Genomic DNA, 9,642 nt, shown 5'->3' with positions numbered 1-9,642 from the left:
CATACATCCAAAGGCCGTCGTTCTGCAACAGTGTCTAAGACGCACGCCCGAGGGTCGTAGTTCGTCGTACAACAACAGTTACAATTTATCGTTCTTCTTGTAACAGCTGAACAGCGCCTTTGCAACAGTTATTTCTGTTGCGATTTTTCTGTTCAATTGTTTTACACCTTCTCATCATTTGTGAACCATTTTTGAGCCATAATAAATTATTTTGAGAGCATTCTTACTATGATGAGCTAAAACCCAACACTGGGACGACGAAGGAGGCCAAACTTCATACTTGGGGTAATTTCATTTAATTCTTTTTTATGACTTTTGCATTAATTTAAAATTGAAATATGATTTGAATTAATTGGTTGTTATTTAATTTGATGATGTATGCTTGGCTTAGGTGTTTTGATACATCATGCTTAGGACTTACAATCAATGTTTTGAGAATCAATCTTGGCAATAAATTAAAGTCGATATATTTAATATATTTTTTGAGCTATTATTGATAAAAGAATTATTATTTGAACCTTAAGAAATGAAATTGGCGGAATCCTAGTCCCAGTACCTCTCGCCCATTGTGACAAATATTGTGTATATATTTTTATTTTTAAATCTTTACAAGTCCGAGCAACGAACTTTTACTACCACTTTCAAAACTACAACAATGTCTACGTAAGAACTACCATGGTATCTTTTTTTATATACGTGTGTCATGTTCCACGACAGAACCCTTAGTATTGACCGACATCATCTTCGTACATACCAAACCCTAATTCTCACACCACCGTGCCAATGGCAAACCATGCCAGCCACGTCCCCGCTCCAAGGCATGCCAACCATGCCAGCCGCACCACCGTGCCAATGGAAAACCATGCCAGCCACGTCCCCGCGCCAAGGCATGCCAGCCGCACAACCGTGCCAATGGCAAACCATGCCAGCCACGTCGCCGCGCCAAGGCATGCCAACCATGCTAGCCGCACCACATTTACAATGGTAAACCATGCCAGCCACGTCCCCGCGCCAAGGCATGCCAGCCGCACCACCGTGCTAATGGCAAACTATGCCAGCCACGTCCCCGCGCCAAGGCATGCCAACCATGCCAGCCGCACCACCGTGCCAATGGTAAACCATGTCAGCCACGTCTCCGCGCCAAGGCATGTAAACCATGCCAGCCGTACCACCGTGCTAATGGAATACCATGCCACCCACGTCTCCGCGCCAAGGCATGCCAACCATGCCAGCCGCACCACATGTGCCAATTGCATGTCGTGCTAGCCACATCTCCGCGCCACGGCATGCCAACCATGCCAGCCGCACCACATGTGCCAATGGCATGCCGTGCAACCTTTCCACACCAAGGCATGCCAACCGTGCCACATGTGCAAATGGCATGCCGTGCCAGCCGCATCTCCGCGCCGAGGCATGCCAACCGTCCCAACATGACATGCACGACGTTGGCTGACAAAACGAAGGGTTGCAATAATCAACGGCCGCCCTTCCTTCTGAGATGCAAATCTCAGCCACACAAGTTCGCCACCTAACGCATAGAAACTTGTGGCCCAAAGCCAAACATCATGGTTTATGCAAACCCTAATTTTGGCCGCGCCTAACACATGTCAAAGCCATGCACGACGCTGGCTGCCAAAACGAAGGGTTGCAATAATCAACGGCTACCCTTCCATCTGAGATGCAGATCTCAACCGTCCAAGTTTTCCACCTAGCGCATGGAAAATTCCGGCCCAAGGCCAAACATCACGGTTTGTACTAAACCCTAATTTTGGCCGCGCCTAACACATGCCAAAGCCATGGACAACACTGGCTGCCAAAACGAAGGATTGCAATAATCAACGACTACCCTTCCATCTGAGATCCAGATCTCAATCGTCCAAGTTTGCCACCTAACGCATGGCAACTTCCGGCCCAAGGCCAAACATCAGGGTTTGTACTAAACCTTAATTTTGGTCGCGCCTAACACATTCCAAAGCCATGCACAACGCTGGATACCAAAACGAAGGGTTGCAGTAATCAACAGCTACCCTTCCATCTGAGTTACAGATCTCAACCGTCCAAGTTTGCCACCTAACGCATGGAAACTTCCGGCCCAAGGCCAAACATCACGGTTTGTACTAAACCCTAATTTTTGCCGCGCCTAAACTATGCCAACCATGTCAGCCGCACCACATGTGCCAATGGAATGCCGTGAAACCTTTTCGCTCCAAGGCATGCCAACCATGCCGCATGTGCCAATGGCATACCGTGCCAGCCATATCTCCGCGCCAAGGCATGCCAACCATGCCGCATGTGCCAATGGCATGCCGTGCCACACCTCCGCGCCAAGGCATGCCAACCATGCCGCATGCGCCAATGGCATGCCATGCCAGCCACATCTTCGCGCCAAGGCATGCCAACCATGCCGCATGTGCCAATGGCATGCCGTGCCACATCTCCGTGACAAGGCATGCCAACCATGCCACATGTGCCAATGGCATGCCGTGCCAGACACATATCCGCGCCAAGGCATGCTAACCATGCCACATGTGCCAATGGCATGCCGTGCCAGCCACATCTCCACGCCAAGGCATGCCAACCATGCCAGCCGCACCGTTGTGCCAAAACCATGCCATCCTTTCCTTCACGTCGTTGGCTTCCAAAACAAAGGGTTGAAAAAATCAATGGCCACCCTTCCATCTAAGATGCATATCTTAGCCGTCCAAGGTCACCAGCTGACGCGTGACAACTTTTGGCCCAACACCAACCCCTAATTTTGGCCCGGCCCAAACTATGCTAAAACCCTAGTTCTTGGCCGCGCCTAAACTATGCCAAAATCCCAGCTTGGCCACGCCTAACCATGTCAAAGCCATGCCGGCCATGCTTTCATAACGTTGGCTACCAAACGAAGGGTTGCAATAATCAACGACTATCCTTCCTCTCAAGATGCAAAATCTCGACCGTCGAGGGTCACCACCGAGCCGGGAAGTCTCTGAAGCTCAACTTGCCAAACAGCAGCAACATGCTACATGTTTTCCACGAAAACACTCGAGACATCAACACATGTCACAAACTTGGGGATGCTCATTAGGGTATTGGTTTGGCGGTTTACAACGTGTGGCGTACATTACACCCGTTATAAGAAAGTGTCATAAGAATGAGGCGGCTAGTAAATACAAGGAGTAATGGTGAAACGTTTCCTTCATTATGGAACATCAATTCCAGGCGTTACCCATTACCGTTTCCTTCTATTTACTCAAACCGTTTCCAATTCTTACGAGACCAGGATACGTTTCGTTGCGACTTGTATAAATTGGTCTCACCTATTTCCACCAAACAACAAGTTTTTTGGTCAGGAGATCACAACACTCAGAAATCATCTGTTAGCTTTCCCATCTGTTAGCTTTCCACTTTCTGATACAAGTCGTCGAACAACTACTCTTCCAGAATCAACTATTCTGGTCTCAACACTCTCTTCGCTTCCCTCCCCAAAACCAACCCTTCTCTTTTACTTTGTGATCGAAACAAGTCTGGAACGGCCATTTCTTGGTTTAGGCCGGATTTGTACAGATTGGTCTCTCGAATCTAAAGTATTCCCGTGCAATACATTGTTTAGGGTTTAGAATCGTTTCTCACCCACTCACGTGAAATTACCGAAATCGGCAGAAACAGTTTTCACCCTCAAACAATTGGCGACCACAGTGGGAGATTAATCTCTCGGTTACAATATCGATTTCCAATTCCCAATCTCATACTTCAATCCAAACATCATGGTGGTAGAAGCAAACGATCCGCTCAGGGATCGGAGACTTAGTTACAAGGTGACTCAGTTACCATTCATAACACGACAAGAGGTGACTGGGGACTTCCAAGATGGGAGGAGCAAACGATCCTCCCAGGGATCGACGACTCGGTTATCAGGTGACTCAGGGACGACTGGGGACTTTCCACAATCGCGGCGGTGCTTCCCACAAAACTCATACTTACACCCGGAAGATTCGTTTTTCGTCAAGAGATCCGAAAAAACCGAGTAAGTCTTGCCTAGACAAAATACATGGTTTACTACTTCAAGCTTTCACGGAAATGATAAAACCGATAGCCATGTTACGTTTCATCCCATGCTCTCTACCGACACGCAACACTCACGTTTACATGGTTTTCTGGGATGTTTGTGCCACTTGCAATCGTAACCAAGACAACATTATTCTAAAACAATTCATTCTAAAAGAATAATCCAAAACCCTCGTAAATAACAGTTATCTATCAATTCAAATAAAACCATAAACCATGAGCTTTGTTTGCCTTTCATAAAAAAAAAAAGGAGAGCCAACCCCTTTTATAGGCATAACACTTTTGGAATTTGAATAAGGAAAGGATTTCCTATTTGAGCTACGTATGGAAAGAGACAACTGGGCCCGCAAGAACAAGCCTCACGGTTCCCAACAGTCCGCGCCACGCCAAGCCAGCGCCGTGCCAAGCCAACAGTCCGCGCCATACCAAATCCAAGCCAGCGCCCATTCCAAGCCGATCCAGCGCTAACAGCTTGCATCCTTCTAGCGCCAGCATCTTGCATCCTTCCAGCACTAACATCTTGCATATTTCCAGCGCCATCATCTTGCATCCTTCCAGCGCCAGCAGCTTGCATCTTTCCAACGCCAGCAGCTTGCATCCTTCCAACGCTAACAACTTGCGTCTTTCCATCACTAACAGCTTGCACCCTTCCAGCGCCATCTTCTCCGCTCCACAACCAGCCAAAGCAGCGCCATCCTCACCCTTCGAAACGGTGCATGGCTGCAGCACTACCTGATCAATACCGTGCCATCTCTGCACGATACACCTACGATCACCAGAACCAGAGCCGCTTCCACCACCCCAACATTTCTTCAAGTATGACATCTCAAACCGTCACCAGAGACGCTGCTACTCCACCATCAGGGCAAGATACTGGAAGAGCCGGAAGAAGCCGACCTCCTTTTACCACTGTTGATTTGATGACAAGACAAAAGGTTCTCATAAGGCTCAGACAAACGTGTTTATAACTCAGGAAGAGATGCCTATTTCCTCAAGACACTGACAGAGCGGCCACCATAAGATTCACGTCAACCTGAGAGGGAGCTGACAAAGAATACTTTTAACATCCGGCGCAGGCACTTCAGCAGGACGTGCGTTTATAGATGAAGGGGCTCGCGTTTCTCTTGAACGCCCAGTAGAAGGAAATCAACAATCTAATTTCATCACACGTAAAGATCAGGAACGACTTCTCCAAAATTGAGGCAAAGAAAGTCAGCAAGCCTCCTGAATTCACAGAGACCCTCTTCCCGTCAGGAAATGCATGACTTCTGGCGACTTCACCCACAAAATCGTGCAGTCTATGATGAAACAGTTATGTGAGATTATATATTTCTCCAAGGCATAGCGTCAAGACATATTTGCATCCCTCAACCGCACTGCATCAGGAAAGCAGGTGTTTCTATCCAGGGAAGCCGTTCCCAAACCCCAACCTCTCCTGGAAAGCACGATCGATAGATGGAACTGGGGACTCCTAACCTCTGTTCACTTGAGGGATGTCGAGTTTTACAGAACGCTGAGTGACGCAGTTTCCGACTTAAACATGGTAACCGTCAAGGCTCTGAGTGTTGCAAGGCTCCGTTTCAACATTCTCTCCGGAAGTGGTTTCGCTTCAACGCTCTCCAGAAGCGGCTCCGCTTCAACATTCGCTTCAACATCCGCTCCGCTTCAACGTTCGCTCCAGCAGCCGCTCCGCTTCAGCTTTCTCTGTATAAGCTGCTCCAGGATGAAGTTTCAGCGTTTGTCTCATTGAGTTTCAACGTCCTCTCCAAGAGCCGAAGCCGCTTCAACACCACTCCTTCCTGCAAAGGGTTGTGCCACCACACTCCCCATGTCAAGGATCATGATCGAATCCAGCCAATCTTCGTAGTCATGGCCACCTTTTTATCCATCCCGCCAAAACTCGTGACCATGGACAGTTTCCTCACTTACGCATCCAGCCAATCCTTTTACTTCCATGGATGCCCATACAATTCTATCCAACCTACATTGTTCCCATAACAATGTAGTATCTTCTGATTACATCTGCTACCAAGAACTGTTGCCGCTCATTTGTTAATACCAGCCAGAGATTCACCACAGCAGCAATCACTACAAAGATCTACACAGAATCCCTTTACTGTCAAAGCTCAGAAGACGCAGTCAATCAAAAGGCCATAGCCACAACAAGGTCATCTACTCTTCAAGGGTGTGGTGCAAGAATATCATCACCTCTCTGTCTAGAAGACGCCTTCAACACTTTACGAGGCCGCGGTGGATCCCAAGCCTGATCATAGGAAAACAACTTCAGAAACTGAAGAAAAATGCGACCGGGGAAAGCTCATCGCATTCCATCCCGACGACCATCAAAGACTCATGAGATAACTCCAGAGACGCGGTTGAAACATTTTCTTGAAGAAATAGAGGGAGCCACGATAAACAACATAACTCTCTCATTCCTGCCTCTTCACTATCCAGAATATTTCGTCCATGTACATCCCAGCGTCACATCCAGAAGAGTACAGTAAGCTTGTATCAAATCCCGTGGACATGAAGGCGATGCGATGAAAGTAGGCTACGCATGGGTACTACCAGCATGCGACACTTTCACTCCCCTCAACCTGGTTATTTCTGATTTCAACATCATCACTGCCGAAGTTTTACGAGCCGCGGGAATTTTTCAACATGAAGCCGTACAAGTGCATCTAAAACTCCAAAAGCACGCCACAAAGATACATTCATATTCTTCCAAGCCATCGGATCTAACAGAAATATAACTGGGGACTGCTCACCGCATCCCATTCCATACGATAGTCCAAGATTCAGAAGCTGGTTCGAAGGATGTCTCTTGGAACAAAGTCCTTGAAGACTTGATAGCAGCACATCGACAACAAAATGTCTCCCAACTCATCTATTTCATCTTGTGTCTTCGGAATATTTCTACCATACAATCATCCACAACATATCAATCATCGCGATCAGAAGGTCCAAACACTGAACAACCTAAAGTCAAGGATGGACCGACAACGCAACAACAATATCCAAGATTAGCCCTGACATGATCGTTGTCGAGCATATATTTCATCCATCCATCCTAAGAATCCAATAGAGTTTTGGTAAATTTTGGAATCCACTGGAGAGACACTGCAGACGAAAGCACAAATCCAGACGAGCAACAGAAGAGGGTCGATACCTCTTTTCATGCGGACAGAGTTTCTAGAGTTTGAACAACATGAATATTCCTTCTTGCTCCATGAACGGGAATAGGTGACTGGGCGCGACTATACACCTAGGGTCGACAACATTCCTCCTGAATTTTACTGTCGAGCTGTTTTCACCTACCAAACGAGCTCAAAACCTAAATATTCCCGCGTAGGGAGATGAGAAATTCCTTTTCGTTCAGAATGGAGGGGCGGACCGTCAAAGTCCGAGTCCATACGAGAATTCTACAGCGATTCTAGTAAAGGGCGTTAATTAGGGTTTCGGCATGCCAAACCCTAATTTAGACAAAGTTGTCATCATTCCACGGAACTGAAGCCGGTCGTCATCCTTCCAGAGAACTGAATCCAGTCGTCATCCTTCTGAGGAACTCAAGATAGCTCCACTCCAAGCCGCGCAACGCAAGCGGCTCCATTCTATGCCGACCAATGCTGACGGTTCCATTCCAAGCCGACCAATGCTGACGGCTCCATTCCAAGCCGACCAATACTGACGGCTCCATTCCAAGCCGACCAATGCTAACGGCTCCCTTCCAAACCGATGCCAACAGTCTGCATCCCGGACAGCAATCGTCTCTACCATTCCGCGGCCTAACCTGCAATGCTACGGGCAGAATTTATGCAAAGCCGCCAAATGCAAGGATCACAGATTCTCCTTATTTCTCGAAAAAGGTTAGACGAATCTTCCTGACCATATTTCATGACTTGCGTTTTGATAGACACATTTTTGTGTCTAAGTTGTCCTCAATTTTCTCTATGTTGGTACTCGATTTTGTACTTATTATGGTGTTTTGTGTGTTTGTAGGTATTTTTGGGAAATAAACTTTTTTGGAAAATTCGTCTCGAAAAACTGCAAAAGGCACCCCGGAGGAAATTTGTTATACGGACCCCAGATTTGGCTAAGGGGCACCCAAGGTTATGCGTCGCCCAAATTCATCCTCAGCACCCACGACTATGTATATCCCAAATTAATCCTTGGCACCCATCTTCTTCTTTTGAATTTCATTTTGGCGGGAAAATGAAGAACAAAACTGTGTAATTTTCGATCGAAGTTTGAAGGAGTTCTGGGTAGACTAAAGGGCTGAAATTTGTTGGGTAGTTGTGATATGTCCCAACAAAACTATCATGAGTGATTTGATCGATTAAAATTGGCTGGATTCTCGCGTGGAAGTAAACAGAGCAACACTTTCTCGGAAAGAATTTTTCACGGGTTTTGGATAGGTTTGAACATGTTCTGATGATTCGATCAACATTCTAGAACGTGTATTGACCTGTTCAGAGCGTGCTGGCAGAGAATCAACGCGTGAGGAGGTAAAATAGGGAAGAAAATATTCCAAAGAATATTTTTTTTCACTGGCGAGTTATGAAGAGATTTCCGGAGTTAATGCAGAGATTGGATGACCCTGTTGAGTATAAAATAGGTGCTCGGGCACCAGAGAGGGGTACGGAGAGTTTAGAACACTATAGTGCAAAGAAAAATCGAGTTGCAGAGCTACCATTTCCGTTGCTGCATAGCTGAAGAACACGAAGAACAGACTAACCAAGACAGTCGTTTATCAACAGTGTTAACGACACAGAGGCGTGGGTCTTAGAAGCTACAGTAACGACGACAGTTTTCTTTTACCGTTCTCTGTAACAGTGTTTTGCAACAATTAAAAACGTTGCAAACACCCGATTTTCATCATTTTCTCTCCATTTCATCTTTGTAAACAATTTTTGAAGCAATGAACAAATATTTTGAGCGTGTTTACACAATGATGAGCTAAACCCATCCTCTGGGGCGAAGGAGGAAGCTATTTCACTAATGAAAAGTGGTAATCTCTAATTTATGCAATTATTATATGATTATTTTCCTTGATAAATAAATTGATAGAATGGTTTTTGTTAAATAATTGTCATTTCAGTTGATGGAGCATGCTAGCCTAGGGTTTTGATGTCCCATACTTTCGATCTACAATTGTTATTTCTAAAAAATCAACTATTGCAATATTAAGAATCAATTTGAATGCATGATTTGCATGATTATAATTAGAGAATATAAATCACTTTGATATTGGTAAATAGTGAAATCCATAGCCCCAGTCTTCTCCATATTTTTCATATCACTTTTAGTTTGCTATATTTTTAGTCTTAAAATTAAATCTAGAATATTTTTCTTTCACAAATCTCAACGAACCTATTACTACAAAAAATTAAAAATCCCATCACGTTTCGTTTATGTCCTCGTTTGTCACCATCTCATGCTTACCTCGCAACAATGCCACTGTTCCGAGCTAAGCAGGGGACTTAATGTTGATGGTGGTTTTTAGCTTAGGGTTAAAATCGTAAAACCCTAGTCAGACAGTGACGTCACAGAACTTGAGTAATAATGTCTCCACCAAGCGCATTTATTGAACCC

This window comes from Papaver somniferum, chromosome 2, assembly GCF_003573695.1.
Source record: "Papaver somniferum cultivar HN1 chromosome 2, ASM357369v1, whole genome shotgun sequence".
Taxonomy (NCBI): domain Eukaryota; kingdom Viridiplantae; phylum Streptophyta; class Magnoliopsida; order Ranunculales; family Papaveraceae; genus Papaver; species Papaver somniferum.
This window is presented reverse-complemented; position numbering follows the sequence as displayed.